Here is a 19,518-nt window from a genome sequence, read left to right on the forward strand (position 1 = left end):
ACAAATTCGACAATATAAGCAGAAACAGTAGCAATTTTATTCTCAGTCAAAATATCAAGTACAAATAGTCCTCCATTACAAAATCTTTGCCCACTATTTTTAGTAAGAACAAACTTATCAGAATCAAAAATCAATTTAATACCAACTTTTTTCAATTTGCCCACTGTTTTTGGTAAGAACAAGCTTATCAGTAGCAATTTGTATAAATATTGACTTAAAGCTAAAAATACGGCTTAAAATCACAAGTTGATAAGATGTAACTTATAAATTAACAAATTTATAAATATTGACTTAAATTAATTCTATTGTATTTTTATTGTCATCACTCATAATACAACTTATAAATTATATTACGATAATATTCTAACTCATTTCCATAAAAACAAAATAGAGCTCCGCTAAATAATCTTCGAATGACAATGATGAAATATGTTACCGGTATTTAAAATCAAGCATAACTCAACTGTTCACCAGTTATGCGCAATAAATTACAAAATAAGGGGGCTGTTACAAATTTTACCTTAGTAGTTACTAGACATTGTTCAATAAAATTATTTTTATGTATCATTGTATCATTTTATACATTAAACACATTGATATTCCCGACCAATCTAACAACAGAATTACAGAAGGAGGTTGAATGAAATTCTGGATTCTTTTTGGAAATTTAAAACTTCTTACGAATATATATAACAATGTTTAATACAAGCTACTCCATCAAAATATGGTTACACAAATCATTTAACTTAATTTAGAGTGGTTTGTTAAGTTATCATCAAACTTACAACATATTCCTAACACACATGTATCTGTGCACATACAAGTTAGGGGTCTTTTAAGAAAAAAATATTTTCATTCTTTGGAACGAGGGTAAGACTGCGTACGGTATACCCTCCCCAAATATTGTCCTCTACGGTATTTACTGGGTACGGTTGATTGATTGACTAAGCCACTTTGCTCGGGAAAAAAATATTGCAAGTGATTAAAAAGAACAAAATTAATATTTAAGAATCACATTTTGAATCTGAATTTAAATTTTGGATCACTAGATTAACATGCCTAACATAATTAGATACGCACAAAAAATTCATCGGGTCGGGTTTATCCAGACTTTAAAAAATCCGATTTTTTTCGAAACGGACCGGGCCAGAGTTTTAAAAAAAATTTGGGCCGGACCGGGTTTCCTGAGAAATATAAGGCCCGTTTTAGACTCGCGGACCAGGCCGGATCGGGCCGAACCGAGCTTTATTCGGGTTTTTTATTTATATATTTAAAATTATTTTTATATTTTATAACTCGAATTATGAGTAGTTTGAATATCAAAAAAATAATATCTTGATATATCACATATAGTAGTTTAGACACCAAAATAAACAATTATTTTTTAATTTAACATATATAATTATGTACAACAATTTGTATTATGCAAAATCTGGTATGACAGCTAGTTATCAGTATCAAACACAAGCTTGTTAGTTAAGCTTGGTAGTTTTTATTTCTCTATACTGCCTAATTCATACATTTGGTATAGTCACAAATAATATAATCTAAATTATAAATTTAAATAAGATGTCATTTGCAATTTATAATAATAAAATTCTGTTACAATTACAACTAACTTAGTAATTATCTTTAATACTTTTTATTTTGGTGAAGAAAACATAAAATCTTAACAAAATATATTGACAAATAATCATATATACCTTATTGCTTCTAATATTATAATATATTTTTAAATTTTTTTATCAAAAGTATTATATGTTCAAATTTTATATAAAAAATTCAATTTTTTAATCGGACTTTTCAAAACGACCGAGCTTTTATCCAGGCCGAACCAATCTTTTATCCGGATTTTTTTTTAGATCCGGACTTTGTTAAATCCGGGCCTTTATCCGGATTTCGGGCCGGACCAAATTTTTGAGAAAAAAGAAGGTTCATTTAAAGTACGCGTACCGGGCTGAATTGAGCAGGATTTTTTTTCCCGAATCGAACTTTGTCAGATTTTTTTCGGATCGAATTTGAAATCTCTAAACATAATAACAATGTAAACTATTTATATTGGAGAATGTCAAAGAAATCAAATGAGCGATTTCATATGCTAATTTTATTTTAAGAACTTCTCATATTTAAGACTTGATTCATTATCATTACCGCTCTTGCCTTCATAATACCACGTAAGTTCAAAATAAAATTAACTTTTAATCATTATGATAGGATGCCAAAGAAATTACAATAAGATGGATTGGGATGTAAAAAGTTATCTCAAAGGGCAAGTACCATAAAGGATTCAAGAATCATCTGCGTAATCCAAACACTGGTGTAATCCAAACACTGGTATAGTCGTGATTCTCTGTGCTTTTCTTTTTATCATATTCCTCGACTACATCCAGTATCTCTTTTCTTTTGCGAGTCAGATCAATGTCAAAGTGTGCACCTGAAACAATCAATTGCAACATATATATTAGCTGGTTAAGAAATAGAGTGCTTCCTGACCGACCTATTTCCGACCGACAAGTCGACAACTGTTAGGGGTCAAGACCGATCTTTTCTTTGTCTAATTCAACTGTTTTTCGGCTGGAATTAACTCTATTTTTTGTAGTGATATATTTCATCTCCAATTAAAGATGTCTACATGTTTAAAGTTACTTTAATCCTACAAATGGGTAAAGGAAAAAAACTGGGGAAACAGAAAACTCATCATCTCCTCTCTACTAATTCAATTCAGGAACTAAACTCACACCAAGAATCACAGAAAATCAGATACCCTTGTCAAGCACGACACGAAAGAACTTAAAACTAGTACTATGAATATTAGCAAGGTGTGCAAGCCTTTAGCTTAAGACCTTACTTGAACAGGATCTGTTCTATAGTAATCATACCTCTGTATCCTTGATTTCTAAGGAGACAGGTGACCAAGTCTCATGGATGAATCATGACTGCAGGACCAGATGCTGATTAACAGCAGCACTGCATGGCAGTGCACCATTCAGAGCCGTAGAGGATCATTCTCATCTGGGTTCTCCTGGCTGGGGTGGTCTTGCAGTTGTCTGACAGACCTCTCTCAACCTTTTTTCCGCGCTCAAAAATTTTCATCCTGCAAAGTATTTTTCCTTTTTCACAATTAATGGTCTGCTACACTTTTTTTACGTGCTGTTGCTCAGAAATTTTATGGTCTGCTACACATATGATCGGATGTGAACTATTGGGATGAGTCAAAATTTCTGAAAAAAAAATACTTACCTTTCTAGAGCTGAAACCTGAGACAAGTTGCAAAAGGAATCAAGGCTGGATGGCTCAAGCACATTATCGGTTTCTAAATGAAGTCTGCGACAGTAGTTTATTTTTATGCAAGTCAACTGCTTTGTATCTAGGATAGCTAAACTGGTGCAATTAATTATACAATGGAACAGGAAGATGAAAGCACTCCCTTTGTTTAACTTGAACAATTGTTAGAAGACAGCAGTTAGTATATCAATAAGGCACCATTTTGTAGCCCAAGTTGACAGATTTCTTAAGATTGCATAAAATATCCAATCCTACATAATACATTGGGTAGAGGAGAAAAACTGGGGATTTAGATAATTGATCACCACCTCTCTACTGATAATCATGGAAATAAGAGACCCTTTTCAAGCATATCCAAGCACTGCACATATCAAAGCAAGACATGTTACATTGTTAGTACCAGCTAGTGAAACTTTGTGGAAGCTTCGATTGACCTTTGGGAAGTAAATTACAGATTGTTTAAGTTAAAATGAGATAATTTGTTACACCACCAGAATTCCTGGAATTTCTTTGGAACTCAGCTTGCAAATATATAATTTAACAAAGATGGTCAAAACAGCAAAACAATTTGGAAGCATGTCTGGTCATTTCCCATGACTTCTATCAATTAATTCGGAGTTCGTATCGGAAAAGCTAAAGATAATTAGCATAAAATAATGCAGCAAAGAAATTTATTGCGTTCTTTCCCTGGTCTACTTGGCACTACCTGGCAGAGCAAAGCCTTTTCTATTGAAGACCTGCCGAAGCTTGATTTTTAGACCACTCCGTTTTACATTTTATGACCGTCTCCTCGTTTCGCTTCCACGCTTTAAAACATCTAAGGTTATCTGCACTCTAAACTATTTCTTCTTATATTTAAATAGCACTAAAAGAGCATATACTGCAAAGTGCAAGCGAGCACTTGATCTAATCCATGTTAGTGCAGTAAGCCACATCGAAACTATTTAACAAAATCATCTATCACACCTATAAATAACTTCCACTCAGCGAGATATAAAATTATGCAGCCATGTGATGAGAACAAAGGGAACTAGTCTTTCTTTTGGTTGGCTCTCTACAATTTAAGTTTAAAATTATAAAAAAATTAAAATAAATTATCAAATTGGTATCTCATAAAGGTTAAATATACAATTGATATGTCATTGCTCTTTGTAAAATTATTTGAATGTTACAACAATCAAATAAAAAGTTGTAAATTCTACTATTTTATGCAATATATCTTGATTTATAGAAATCTATTTAATAATTATTTTTTATTAAAAAAATAACCATAAAATTTAACATATTTAATAATTAAAAATTTAAAAATCTAAATATATCATTTAAAATACTAGAATCTACCAAATTGATTTTGCCACTATAAGTTCAAAACGATTTAAAATTAATTTTAAAGATGGAACTAGAAATCTACCTAAGGGTTCAATACAAATACTCACTTTTCATTTTCTAATCAAAACTTCACTTTTGCAAAAAGCTTGGGTTGTCGGAGTCATTTCTCATTTTGTATAATTAAAGGTGCAAAATATCCGTCAACCTTTGGATTTGAAGAAGAAACCAAAATTTTATATTTAAAATATGATTAAAATTTAAAAAATGAAATGACCAAAGTTTGGGAATGTTAAAAACACTCCAACACTCTTCTCTTACTAGTCATACACTCTGGACACTATTTTCAAAATACGAACAAGGACCATTTTTCTTACTAGTCATACACTCGGACACTATTTCCAAAATACGAACAAGGACCATGTTTAATGTATCTTTGCGCTTGGGGCAATGACGCGGCTAGTGAGGTACTAACCGAGGCGCGTCCCAAACCCCCTCCTTGGTCTTGATTTCGCCTTGTGCCATTGAGAATTTCTGGAAGGGTTCCCTCTAAACCAGGGTAAAGCCCTACAATTCTAAGTTAAATTTATTTGTTGGCTATCTCTAGATATGTTTAGGAAGGCATTAAAGGCAGCATGAGCCACCCAAACCAACCTTACAGAACTCTTAAACTTGTTTAAAATTAAGATAATAGTAAAAATTAAGGAAGCTTATAAATCAGAAGAGGATACATGACGACTTTATGCTAGATTATACATGATGTAATCACAAAAGTTGCAATGATTTTTTTTAAAAGAAATTAAAAAAAATAGAAGCGTAAAAGTATAACCATGTTCATCTAGGTAATCAACAAAGTTAGAGCAGCAGATTATGGACTGCAATTAATAGTTCGTGAATCAGTACTATGGACTTGAAAATAAATCAATAATGAAGATCTTAAAATCCAGAACGTTTTAGTTCAAGAGGCAGACTGTGTTTTGCAACAAGGTTAATTTCATCCCTCATCGAAGACGACAGAGAATATCTAATTTAAGTGTTGTATAAAAGCAGAGCTGGCCTACTATTTTAAAGCATACCTTTCTCGGCCTTTTGGCTAAGATCAAGTGTAGTATCTGTTCTTATCAGTTTAATATCTGATATGTGGGTCACTGGCTCACACGATATTAAATTAATTTTTTAAGGGGGAAGATCCTTCACGATAGCTTGCTATTGGGTTCTTCATGAGTCGCCCAAGTGTTGCACTACTGCTTAGGCCTGGCTCACCCCACCAAAACATAGTTCAATGTTTAGCCTTGAATTCATGTTCTAAGCAGTACAGTTGATAAAAATTCTGGTGCGGATAATAACTTCATGTTTATACCAAACAAACATAAAAACATATGACAAAATACCTGTGAAAGTTTTTAGCTTGGGGTGAATATCCGCAACTTAAGAACAGATTTGTTAGAAATTGTACTCCTGTTTGCTTTTCAAAACTCCTGATGAATAAAAAAGATGCCATCACTCTTTATAATTATATCGCTCCTGCATCAATTCCGTCACGGATTCATATGAATGGTACGATGTTATGAAGGAATTGTATTAAATGACAAGCACAACATAAAGACAAGTTTCACCACAACAGCAAACAGGAAAAAGAATAAAATTCAGCAGGCAAACTGTTATTCATTCACACAATCAAGGAATTGTATTAAATGACAAGCACAACATAAAGACAAGTTTCACCACAACAGCAAACAGGAAAAAGAATAAAATTCAGCAGGCAAACTGTTATTCATTCACACAATCGCCTTTTTACATTCGTACAGGGTGGCTCTGAAACATGTTACAATTCATGTTGTGATGCAAAGTCTAAAGTTCACTTCATAGTAAATAACATGTTAAACTATGGAATGTGTTCACCACATGTTAAACCATTTCAACACTTAAAACAAATTTCCAAAAGGCAGGTTACTCACAACTTGGATAAATTATAGTTAAAACAAAGTTATATAAAAATTTGATGAATACTAAGAATTATGACCAAGTGGAATATACAACCTTTGGTGCCTAGGGATAAAAAGCCTCCACTCTCTAATTACAGAATTTCTAGCCAACTAATCTATAATCAAGAAACATGACATACACTATTCAACATAAAAATGTTGGACAATCACTTCTAATTTGAGATGCGACCAGCTTCTCTATATATACAAGTCCCAATTAGATTAATCTTTGATAAATAAATATAAAAAAATCACAAAACATACTGAAAATATTTGTTAAATTGCAAATTTTTTGCTTAGATACAACTACGGGGAATTTTTGCTATAATACAACTAACCGGGGAAAGAACCATACTTCAAGATTTTCTTTCCAACTGAATGGCCATTAGATGCACTATTTTAATTTATTCAATGAAACTAATGAATACAATTAGAATACAAATAAATCTTAATTTAATAAGTAAACAACATTATCAACATCACATATCAAAGAGCTTTCCGGATTTCTACTAATTGAACGCAACCACGTGACCATGTGATGCGCACATAGCAAACTATTGTTTCACCTTTTACTAAAAATAATGTGTGCTTGTCACTTACAGTGGAATATTAATATCCTATCTTCAAGGGGGTTCTGTATGGATCTCCGAGCAATTCAAGCTACAAGACTAATGTAATCCACCAACTAAAAGGTCCACAAAAGAAACTAGATTTGCAATTGAACCGAGTGCATTTATTTTCTTACACAGAGAAATTAATTTTTTTTCCTCTGTAACTTTAAAAAACAGAATGCAGATAGGACTTGTACTGGTTTATTTTTCCATACTTGCTTTTAGATGTTATACAAGTTAACTTCCAGTACGTAAATTTTTGGAATGCACAATATTTTGGGCAGTTGAACCCCGAAAATGAGGTATTTTAATCATTTCTCTAATCCTACAAAATACATTAGGAAAAATACATTGGGAAAAAGGAAAGAGATCAAGAAAGGAGATGAGCAATTCCAATAGTATCGTTGTGTATTTTTTTAAAATAATATAAATTAATAGAATTCTAGTTATTTAAGATATTATTCTCTCTGTCCCATTAAATTCTATACATTACTTTTTGACACGCTTTTCAATGCTACTTTAAAGCATAGCTCCAAAATATTTTTTTAAATTTTTTTTTCTAAATAAAAGTTTTATGTTTAAACTTTTATTCAAAAAAAAAATAATTTAAAAAAACATTATGAAACTGTACTTTATAGAAGCCTCAAAATACGTGCAAATAGTGAACGTATAGAACCTACCGGGACGGAGGTAGTATAAGGTAGCATAACTCCAACAACGATCCTAATTTTAGTTCCTTACTATTATTATAATACTAAATTTTATTCATATTCTTTAAAGAAGAGAGAACAATAGGAGTGAGAAAAAAGTGTGAAATAAGAGGGAAATGAATATTCAATTAATCTATACTATATTTACTATAATATAATAACCGGAATGGGGTATATTTTTGGTTCAACGGTTATCCCCCTATTTTAATTATTAAAAATACAATTAAATAATAATACTATTATATACATGTTAAACTACTAAATTACTAGATATAGTCTCTTTATTACTCTAAACTACGACCTAAACTTATCCTCCTAACTACGATCACAGTTTCTACCTATTTTTTTTAATTATATTTAAGTTATTAAAAATAAAAAATAAATAATTATATACATGGTAAACTGCTAAATTACTAAACTATTAGATATAGTCTCATTAGCCCGTTAAAGTACGACCAAAACTTATTCTACTAAACTACAACCACAGTTTCTGCCTAATTCTTTTATTATAAATCTATAATTATTATATTTTTACATAAATATATTAAAGTTATTATATGACTAAATAAATAAAATTTTAAAATTATTTAAATATTAATAAACCCGTGTATCGCACGGAATTTAAGCTAGTAAAAGTAAGATAGGGAATCCCTTATCTTTAGGTAAGCACATGAGGATCTTAACTATTCTTTCGTCTTTTACTAAAGTATACCATACTCCTATTTTTGGAGTGGGGTTTATGTATGGAACACCTAACAATTCAAGCCGTAAGATTTATGCAATCAAACGATGAAAAGGGTATACCTAAATTTTAACTTTGAAGTGTTTTAACAAACTCGTTCTACAATTGACGTGCTTCTTCTTTTTTGTCAATTGATAAGAAAGTTCACGTGTCTTGATTCGTTTAGTTAATGTTTTCTGAAAGTTTACCTTGCACTAAGTCCATCAAGTTATTTCCCGTGACTTTTATAAATTAATTTGGAGTTCATATCGCAAAAGCTAAAGATATTTAGCATAAAATAATGCAATAAGGAAATTTGCTGTGTTCTTCCCCTGTCCCCTGGTTTACTTGGTGGAGTAAAGCCTTTTACCTATTGAAGACCAGCTTTGAATTTTAGACCACTCCATTTTACATATTTTACATATTTTGACGGTCTCCTCGTTTGGCTTCTAGCTTTAAAACGTCAATAAAGGTTATGTGGACTCAAACTATTTCTTCTTATATCTAAAGAGCACCAAAAGACAATATATTGCGAAGTGCAAGCGAGCACTTGATCTACTCCGGTCAGCATATAACCCACATCAAAAATATTTCGGAGACATCGTCTAGCACCCCTACAAAAACTAGCACCGAGAAAGCTTTTAAATCACGCTGCCATGTGATGTGCGCAAAGTGAACTAATCTTTCGCCTTTTACTAAAGAATACCGTGTGCTCGTCACTCATAGTGGCATAGGCCTATTTTTGGAGGGGTCTTCCTTTTGGTTGGCTCCCTACAATTTAAGTTCATTAATATAAAATTTTCCATTTTCCTAATGAGTAGTGGATTTTAGATTTTCCTTGTAGCCTGTACAATTCGTTTTAATATGGGCTCGGCAAGTAAAATTACTTCATTGAATATCACACTTTTTGAATGATACAAGCAACAAAATGAAAAGTTGTGAATTCTAGTATTTTATATAATATGTCGGGATTTTAAGAAATCTATTTACTAATTATTTTTAATTAAATAAAATAACTTCAAATTTAAAATAATTAATAATTAAAATTTTAAGATCTAAATATAATGCATAAAATACTAGAATCCACCAAATTTCACATGGTTATGGTAACATTCAGAAAAAATGTAGACTTAATAAAAAAATATTTTTAGTTCTCGAGCACATGTAACTTTTTTAGTTTGAATACATTTATTTTTCATAATTACTATTACACTTTAAGGGACGTGTAATGTATAGCATAAGTATACCAAAATTGGCATTCCAAAGGTGTTGCAAAATGAAAAGGCCATGCATTAGAACTTCGCAAATTCAATTGGCAAATTCATAAGTTTAATTCCTACTAAATGCACGTTAAGTGCTCCTCGCTTATAATAGTATACCTAATTTTGAAGGGTGTCACATTATCGTAACCTGATTTTGCCACTACAAGTTCAAAAATATTTAAAATTAATTTTAAACATTTACTTAAAATCTACTTCGGTGTTCAACTCGATCTTTCTACCTCTAGTTTTGCAAAAAATATTGGTTGTTGAAATTTGAGTCATTTCCTTATTTTGTATAATCAATATGTAAAACATTGTAAACTCTCGGATTTGAAGGAGAAAACAACTTCTTATTTTAAGAACAAGATTAAAATTAAAAAAATGAAATGACCAAAGCTTGGGAAATGTTAAAACAGTCTAGAACTTTCTTTTAGTAGTCATACACTCGAACACAATACCACATCGCTTGGTTTCTCAATAAAATTAGGAAGAAGCTGTTTAAAATACAAACAAGGACCATTATTAGGGTATCTTTGCGCTTGGGGCAATGACGCAGCTAGTGAGGTACTAACCGAGGCGCGTCAATTGCTGGTTGAAAACTATTTCCAAACCCCCTCCTTGGCCTTGGCTTTGCCTTGTGCCATCGAGAATTTTTGGAAGGGTTCCCTCTAAACCAGGGTAAAACCCTACAATTCTAAGTTTAATATTTTTCTTGGCATGAGTCACCCAAACCAACCTCACCAAGTATCCTGGCATTTTACATCACGGTCCCTAAATACTAGTAACAGTTTAAAGCAGCAATCAAAATTTTTTCTTATATTGAATTGAAAAAGCATACATCATTATGAACTCAAGAACTAATCTTCGTACCTTGTTTACGGAAACATGACACTGACCCTCCTGATTACCATCTCAACTTGCCACCTCTCAATTCCAGAAGCTAGAATTTTTTTAAAGAATGAGGTCAATGCCCAGGCATCAAACACAAACAACTGTCCAATTCCACTAACACTTATAAATTTGTAGCAATTCATAGAATTTCAGATTTAAGTGTTAGGCATACCTTTCTCGGCCTTTTGGCTAATATCAAGTGTAGTATCTGTTCTTATCAGTTTAATATCTGATATGTGGGCCATTGGTCACATGATGTTAAATTAATTTTTTAAGGGGCTCATCACAATAGCTTGCTATTGGGGTCTTCACGAGTCGCCCAAGTGTTGCACTGGCTCACCCCACCCAAAACATAGTTTAAGTATATTCATGATGCTTAGCTTTATATATTCATCTTTTCGAAAGTACCTTTTAGCAAGAGTGTAACAATTATACCAGTTTGATCAAGGTTCTTCTCAACCAACTGACAGAGCAAAGTTGCATGATACCAAAAATTTAATGATTATGGGATACCTTATTTTCAGCTTGGAGTGACCATAGAGTGACTAACTTCAGGCAGAACAATAGAGTGACCATTTGATGCAGAAATTGGACTTCTGTCTGCTTGTCAACACTCCTGAGGAAAAAATGATCTTGATAACTATATCGCTCCTGAATCAATTGTAGTAGCCTAATAAATGCTTTCTTTACATCAAGAACCCGTCATGGATCCATATGAATGGTACAATTTAATGAAGGAAATGTATTAAATGATGAGCACAACATAAAGAAATGTTTCACCACAACAGCAAACGAGAAAAAGAATATAAGCAGGCAACCTGTTACTCGTTTACACAACCATCTTTTCACATTGGAAGAGTCTCCGTTATTCATTCGTGAAGTTGTGGCTCTGAAAATTCAGTTTTGACCCCGTAGTTGGGAGGATGGCAGATGACACAACTTGTTTCAAATCTCAACCTTTCAATGTTTTAATCAGCTTTTACTAAATTAAACTAAACTAATAATATAAAGGCAGGTTCTCAAGATTTCGATATTGGAGACAATAGTACATATTGTTGCATTCAAACATGTTACGCTTTATGCTGACTATGCAAAAAGTCTAAAGTTCTCTTCATAGTAAATAACATTTTGTGGTTGACCTATGACAATACCATGGTGTGTGCTCACCACATGTTAAACCATTACAATCCACTTAAAATAGATTTCCAAAATGCAGGTTACTCACAACTTGGATAAATTATAGTTAAAAAAATATATAAAATTTGACGACAACTAATAATTATGACCAAGTGGAATATACAGCCTTTGGTGCCTAGGGGATAAACAGCCTCCATTCTCTAATTACAGATTTTCTAGCCAACTAATCTATAATCAAGGAACATGACATACACTATTCAACATAAACACAAGTCTTACGGTTGAAAGTCACCACTTCATCAAGCACAAACTAAAAAGTAAAATAATATACGAAATACTATTTCGTGGGGATTAAGTACTTTGCATGCTATAAGCAAATGTTGGACATTCACTTCTAATTTGGGATGCAACCAGCTTTTCTTAATATACAATCATGTCCCAATTAGAATATCTTCTGTTAAATAAATAGGCCTGATCAAATAAAAATATCCAGGGGTCCAATTCAGATAGATAGGCTACGATCTAACCACTAACTAGCTTAGAATTTAAAGAACAATCCGCTAAATTTTAAGCCACAACAATCTCAAAGGAAAGCAACGCCCGCTCATCTTTGTTATCCATAACACCTGATCATTAGATTAAAAGCATTGCATGTTGGCATACACTTGCTCTCTTAAAAGCCTTACATATCTTGTCCCTTCGGGGACATCCGATAAAATTGGAACGATACAGAGAAGATTAGCATGGCCCCTGCGCAAGGATGACACGCACAAATCGAGAAATGGTTCAAATTTATTTTTTGCCAAAACAAAAATACAGGAAATGGTTGGAGTTTGTATATATTTTTTAAAAATATTACATATAAATAGAAAAAATTAACAATCACAATACATACATGAAATATTTGTTAAATTGTAAAAAAATAGCTAAGATACAACTGGGAAAAAACATAATTTGAGATTTTCTTACTGATTGAATGGCGCCATTAGATGCACTAATTTTAATTTCTTTAATAAAAACTAATAAAATATTGTTAAATTGTAAAAAAATAGCTAAGATACAACTAACTGGGAAAAAACATAATTTGAGATTTTCTTACTGATTGAATGGCGCCATTAGATGCACTAATTTTAATTTCTTTAATAAAAACTAATAAATACAATTAGAATACAAATCAATCTTAATTTAATACCTTTTTCTAGTTACATTAGGAGTCTAATACAGTTTAGTTACATTAGGAGTCTAATACAGTTTAGAGATTATATGTATAATTAAAGTAACAACTAATTTCAACTAGTCCTAAGCAATGGCCTACTCTTCTCAGTTTAGTTATTGTTTCAATATATTCACATAGTTGTTAAGTCTACATGAATGGCTAAAGGTTCATTTCTCCATAACATTTAAAAAAAAATCATACTCCTATATAAAACCATGTTCTTTATGTACCAAAAAAGTAAACAATCTATCTTATAACCTAATTAATCACCATTTAAATAGTGAAATATGAAACATAGAACTAAAAACATACTCTAAACAGCTGAAATATGTGAGAAAACATATCGGATAATAGAGTTTACTAACCGGAAAGTGACGACACAATGTTGCATATGATGGACACTAACTCCTCATTTCATCTTCTTGCACAAGGAAAAAGTACCGGCAGATTAGAGGCACTTAAGGCTCTGTCAGGATCCTTTTCTACAATGACAGTATACGCATTAGATTGAATTACGGCTTGTCACAAGCTAACAGATTACACAAAGAAAGGTAGCAGCGAATAAGTTCTCAAGCGAGCAATCAGTACATCCTGCACATAATTTACCTTGCTACAAAAAACTCTAGAATCACCAATCCACATATCTCACGTCTATCTTTATATTAATATTGCTAAACAAATTAACAACTATTTAGCCCACAAGCCCCTCCTAGAATTACCAAGTTCCGTATGCTTATTCAATTTTTTGGGACTTTGAAATAAATTCCACATTACAAGAACAAGGTAAACAACATTGTCAAAGACTCAAAATCACATATCAAAGAGCTGTCCGGATTTCTACTAATTGAACTGATCAACGTGACCGTGCGATGAGCACAGAGCAAACTATTCTTTCACCTTTAATTTTAGGCTTTTTACTAAAGAATAAAGTGTGCTTGTCACTTACAGTGGAATATCAATATCCTATCTTCGGATGGGGTTTCTGTATGGATCTCCTAGCAATTCAAGCTACAAAATTTATGCAATCCAACGACTAAAAGGGATTACCAAACTCTGAAGTGTATTAACAAACTGGTTCATCTGTGTAGTAATTATTTCAACATATTCAAATAGTTACTAAGTCTAGAATTCTGTCTAAAATTTATGCAATCCACCCACTTAAGGGATAACTAAATCCCAACTCACGTGTCTGAATATACTAGTTCAACAGTGAGAAAATAACTATCAAGGCAAGGGGCATAATTGCATAATAACATATTATCATTGCATACTTCATCATCATGCCCTCTGATTTGAAGGGACGTACGAAACAACCCCGAATGTCTGAACCAGCCAACAATGAGATAAATCTGTAGCAATCAACATGATCATGTAAACAAGAAAAGATAAATTTGTAGCAATTAACAGTATATTGTAAACAAGAAAAAGCAACATAAATTAGTTGACTTGTACAAATATAAGAATTTTCATACTTCGTATACTTGTGAAATGGATACCTCTTTCGCATCGACACATGGAACGACTTAATGAAGAGGTGATCTTTCCTAAATGCCGGAACCAACACGATCCCTGTTTCCGTTTTAAACCTGCCTAAGACTCAATGATGGAGAATAAATAGTATTCAAAGAAGTGTCATTTTACACCAATGCAACTTTTGCAATTTAACTAACTTTGTGCCCTTGCCAGATTCATTTCCACTTATGTTTTTCACCGTGAATAGTGTTCTTTAACTTTTCTACACGTAATAAATTGCTTCCTTGCTGCTGAATTGAATCAGATATACAATATAAATCATTTTTATTCAAATCATATTATGTAAAGCAGAGTTTTGCTTAACAGATTATAGGCTGCAATATGACAGGTACTTGCACAAGGAAGAAGTACCGGCAGATTAGAGGCACTTAAGGCTCTGTCGGGATCCTTTTCTACAATGACAGTATATGCATTAGATTGAATTACGGCTTGTCACAAAGAAAGCTAACAGCGAATAAGTTCTCAAGCGAGCAATCAGTACATCCTGCACATATATTTACCTTGCTACAAAAAAATCTAGAATCACCGATCCACATATCTCACATCTATATTAATATTACTAAATAATTAAAAAGTTAAAACAAAAAACTTCATGTACCAAAAAGCATCAATATCTTATAACCTAACCATCATTTAGATAGTGAAACAGCATATGAGATATAGACCTATAACATATATTCCTACTGCCTACAAATATTTGCATGGAAAAGAAAAACATAATCTAAACACATAATCTAAACAACTTAACTATGTTAACATGTATAACAAAACTAATAGCGTGTTTGTGTTGGTGCAGTGGCTTCCCCGAGGGAGGTCAAGAGTTCGAATCTCGGGATGCGCGAGTGTCGTAACTATAAAAAAAATAAAAGAAAACTGATAGGATAAAAAATGTAACTAACCGGGAAGTCACGCTGGAAGTTTCATCGATCGAATAGACCGACACTCGCTCCTCTTTCATCTTCTCATTTGGTTTTTTTTTTTGGAGTTTTGAGCCATCCCAAAAAACCCTCAAGTCAATAATAGAGCAAGTACTGTTATAATATTTTTGTACAAACAAACACGGCCTTATGTGTGACAGGGTGAGAGGGGGGACTGGGAAGTAGGTGTACGTGTACACACTCGGCATTAGGCTGTAAATGGAGCGAAAATTCGATCTGATCCGATCCAAGATAATTTTAGCAGATATGAATCGACCTATTAAAAATCTGATCCAGGATTCTATCCGATAAGAAATATCCCATTATAAATGGAGCGGATATGAATTTAGGCCGATCTGATCCGTACGTAACCCGATCCGGTTATATATATATATATAAAAAAATACTTTTTAGTAATTCTAATTTTAAACGTATTATCCTCAAGTCAAGTTTCATTATCTATATTTCGTTCGGTTCGGTCTCAAGCGTACAGTCCATTTCTATAACCTCATTTCTACAACCCTAGTTATTTTACCTTTTAGAGCCGCATAACCCAAAGTCTCGATTCATATAACACTTCCATTTCGCAACATCAATTTTTTCATAGTTAGCATTAAAATATTGTACAACTCGGTATGTTTTATTTCAAAAAGTGAAATTTAGTTTATAATTTATTTTTGAATTTCATTGTATTTTACTTGTATTTTAATATTTTTCGGAATTGTAAATTTTAAATAAATTTTGTAATAAGTTAAGTTAAAAAATAAATATACATAAATGGAGCGGATATCCGATCCAAAATTCATGATCCGAACGGATACGGATATGGATCGGCCTATAAAAAATCCGGAGCCGATCTGAATCCGAATCCGAACAAATAAATGGATATGGATTTAGGCCAAGCAGATCCAAACCCGATCCATTGACAGGCCTACTCGGCATCAAACATGCTCTTAATATGCTCGTGTTTCATTTTCAATGCATATTCCTCGTTCCTCGGATATATATGGATCGGGTTGGACGGGCCGAGAGAATTTAGTAACTTGACCTAATTAATTCGAGTTTTCAGAATTTTAATTCAAATCAAATCGTTGAAATTTGTAATCTAAACCAATGTATAATACTTCATTTTGGATCGGATTGGATCAATTTGATTTGTTTAGTAAATATTCAAAACTAATATTAATAATTATAGAATAAAGTAGTAAGTCTCAAAGTCTAAAATAATTGAAAATAGTTCAACAGAATATTACAATCATTCATGTCAGATATGGCTTAAATATCCAAAATAGAGTGATAATATTAAACATTAAACTCAATAAAAGAAAACGGCAGTATATTATTTAAACATTGAGGACTGATGTTATAAGCTACAAATAAATGAGTTTATCTATTAGGCCAGAACATATTCACAATTATAAAATCAACAGATTAACGTATAAGTCTATTTTTAATCGAATTGGATTGTATCGGTTTAAAAATATCGAAACTCATATCCAACCTAATTAAATCAGGTTGACATTCTTTCAACCCAAATATGTATCGGGTTGGAAAAAATCGGTTTGATCGGGTTGTATACACCCCTACACATTTCCTACTCGAAAAATTAAAAATAAAAGCCCAAATAAAACTTTTCTAACCACATTCTCCGTAGGGCCCCCTAATCTCTTCCTTCTCCGAGCTCAGGTTATGGAAGAAGGAGCCGAAGTTTCTTTCTCTGGTATTTGTTTCTAAGAGAAATTCTAGAGACCGGACATGGTCCAAGCCCAGTGAAGAAATGAAGCCAATGGGGATGTTACTTGATACAACTAATTGATACCCCTCCTTCCTGAAAAAAGAAAATTTCGATAATCCCTCCCCCGTCATTAGATAAGAAAATTTTGATACTGTCATTATATGTGTTCATTTAAAAAAAATCTCAAATACAAATTAATTTACCGATAATTTTTCAAAATTATTCTTATATTTATCATTCTCTTAAAAATTTAACTTTATTCTCATGTTTTAATGCATTAGATAAGAGTATTTGGACTTATTTACGGGAAAATAGAATTATAATAAAAAAAATCAAATAACAATAAAAATAACCAAATATGCATATTTGCGAATTGTGCATGGGTAAATGCATATATGTGCATTTTAAATATACACAACCAAATAACACAAACAAACAATGGCCTGTATATTTTATTAAAAATGTTAGAAATATCAAAGTGATATTTTTAAGTATTTGTCATAAATTATTCGTTATAATAAAATTTAATAAAAGGGATAAGCAATTGTCACCCTAGTAAAAAATGTTTTATTTAATATTTTTCTGACAAAAGTCTTATTTAATATTCATTCAGAAAAGATTGGATGCATTTGTTTTCCTAGTTAATTTATATAATTAATAACATGTAAGGTTCCGGAGTAGAGTGGTTAGTTAGCACACATAGAGACTAATATAATAGCACACATGGAGACTAATATAATGGTAAAAGAGGACATCAGGGAATTGACTATAATTAATTAAGATAAAATTTAGATTAATATTGTGAAAAAATCCGCGTGTCCGATACGGGGATACATATATGCGAAAATTCAACACGGGGACTCGGCATGCTACCCAAATGTCCATGTTTCTTAGCCTAAAAATAATATCTTGCAACTTTACTTGCATTCAACTATCATTTCATGGCTCTTATTCTATAACTTTAGAAATTGTGATATATATTGCAACTAACAGTCTACTGTTATTTAGAAATTACGCATAAGAAATTTTTCAAGAGAAATTTTAGAGGCCATAAGACGATCCATACACTTCGAGCCATCTTTAGTTTTGAGTAGGCATACTTTTTTGAGACAGGGATGTATGCCTTACTCCTCAAAAGTTGGAAAGGTTTCTGCTTCAAAATATTCATCTGTAGTAGCTTTCAAATCAGATATGTCATGGTACTTTCCGATTACGAAATTTTTGCTTGCCAAAAAACTGTCTTGATCTCTCTTTTTATGAGGTGCCTTCCTATATTTAACATCTCTTCTCCAGACACAATGACATTTTCATTATGTCCTCCATGCACCATAACACTTCCATTCTGTCCTCCAGGCACCAATACCCTCATGTGCTATCCTCCACATACCACAACATCAGCAATCTCCTCTCCGACCTTTAAGATAATATCTCCTTCGTCTATCAAAATATCCACACACTTCCCAAGACCTTACTAGTCATATACTTCTTTGCAATTAGGCCGATTAAAGTCACATAATCCCCGATGTAGTCATTAAAAGAGAATATACAGTGTTTGAGGAATCTTTTAATTCAGAAAGTCAAAAAGCTATGTAAATGGATATATATGCATTTAAATATACATAACCATATAACACAAACAATGACCTATGTATTTTATTAAAAATGCTAGAGATACCCAAGTAGTGTTTTAAGTATTTGTCAAAAAATGGTGATGATTTGTTATAATAAAATTTAATGAAAGGGATAAACAGCTTTCACCATAGTAAAGATTTTATTATTTAATATTTTTCAGACAAAAGTCTTATTTAATATTCATTCAAAAATATTGGATGCATTTGTTTTCCTATTTGATTTATATAATTAATAACATGCAAGTTTTCGTAGTGGAGTGGTTAGCCATAATATAGAAGAAGCACATCGAGACTAATACAATGGTAAAAGAGGACATGAGATAATTGTTACTAATATATTTACATATCCTCTCAGTTTTATGTTATACAATATTATGTTTTCTAATTTGTAAGATGTAGGTTACATAGCCAGAATGACCTTAAAATAATATCTTACAACTCTACTTGAAACTCTAAATTATCATTTGATGGCTCTTATTCTGGAACTTATGTACTAGCTAGAAATGGTGATGTATATTTCAACTGACGGTCTACTACTATTTAGAAATTGCGCATGAG

At 32.0% G+C, this 19,518-nt stretch overlaps 1 protein-coding gene, 5 non-coding genes and 2 pseudogenes across 5 annotated transcripts; 7 read left to right on the forward strand and 1 right to left on the reverse strand.

Moving 5' to 3' along the window:
* Positions 1 to 19,518, reverse strand: part of LOC141663916 (uncharacterized) — a 75,735-nt gene that overhangs the window by 34,761 nt on the left and 21,456 nt on the right.
* LOC141669862 (small nucleolar RNA U3) lies at positions 2,839 to 3,057 on the forward strand. The gene has a single exon (XR_012554114.1). It is a non-coding gene; the product is annotated as a small nucleolar RNA U3 (small nucleolar RNA).
* LOC141669153 (U4 spliceosomal RNA) lies at positions 5,044 to 5,167 on the forward strand (annotated as a pseudogene).
* On the forward strand, positions 5,684 to 5,879 carry LOC141669892 (U2 spliceosomal RNA). The gene has a single exon (XR_012554138.1). It is a non-coding gene; the product is annotated as a U2 spliceosomal RNA (small nuclear RNA).
* On the forward strand, positions 9,291 to 9,407 carry LOC141669336 (U5 spliceosomal RNA). Its single transcript, XR_012553623.1, has one exon. It is a non-coding gene; the product is annotated as a U5 spliceosomal RNA (small nuclear RNA).
* LOC141669035 (U4 spliceosomal RNA) lies at positions 10,430 to 10,575 on the forward strand. Its single transcript, XR_012553336.1, has one exon. It is a non-coding gene; the product is annotated as a U4 spliceosomal RNA (small nuclear RNA).
* On the forward strand, positions 10,960 to 11,136 carry LOC141669937 (U2 spliceosomal RNA; annotated as a pseudogene).
* On the forward strand, positions 12,622 to 12,724 carry LOC141669645 (U6 spliceosomal RNA). Its single transcript, XR_012553913.1, has one exon. It is a non-coding gene; the product is annotated as a U6 spliceosomal RNA (small nuclear RNA).

This window comes from Apium graveolens, chromosome 6 (genome assembly GCF_009905375.1).
Source record: "Apium graveolens cultivar Ventura chromosome 6, ASM990537v1, whole genome shotgun sequence".
Lineage (NCBI taxonomy): Eukaryota > Viridiplantae > Streptophyta > Magnoliopsida > Apiales > Apiaceae > Apium > Apium graveolens.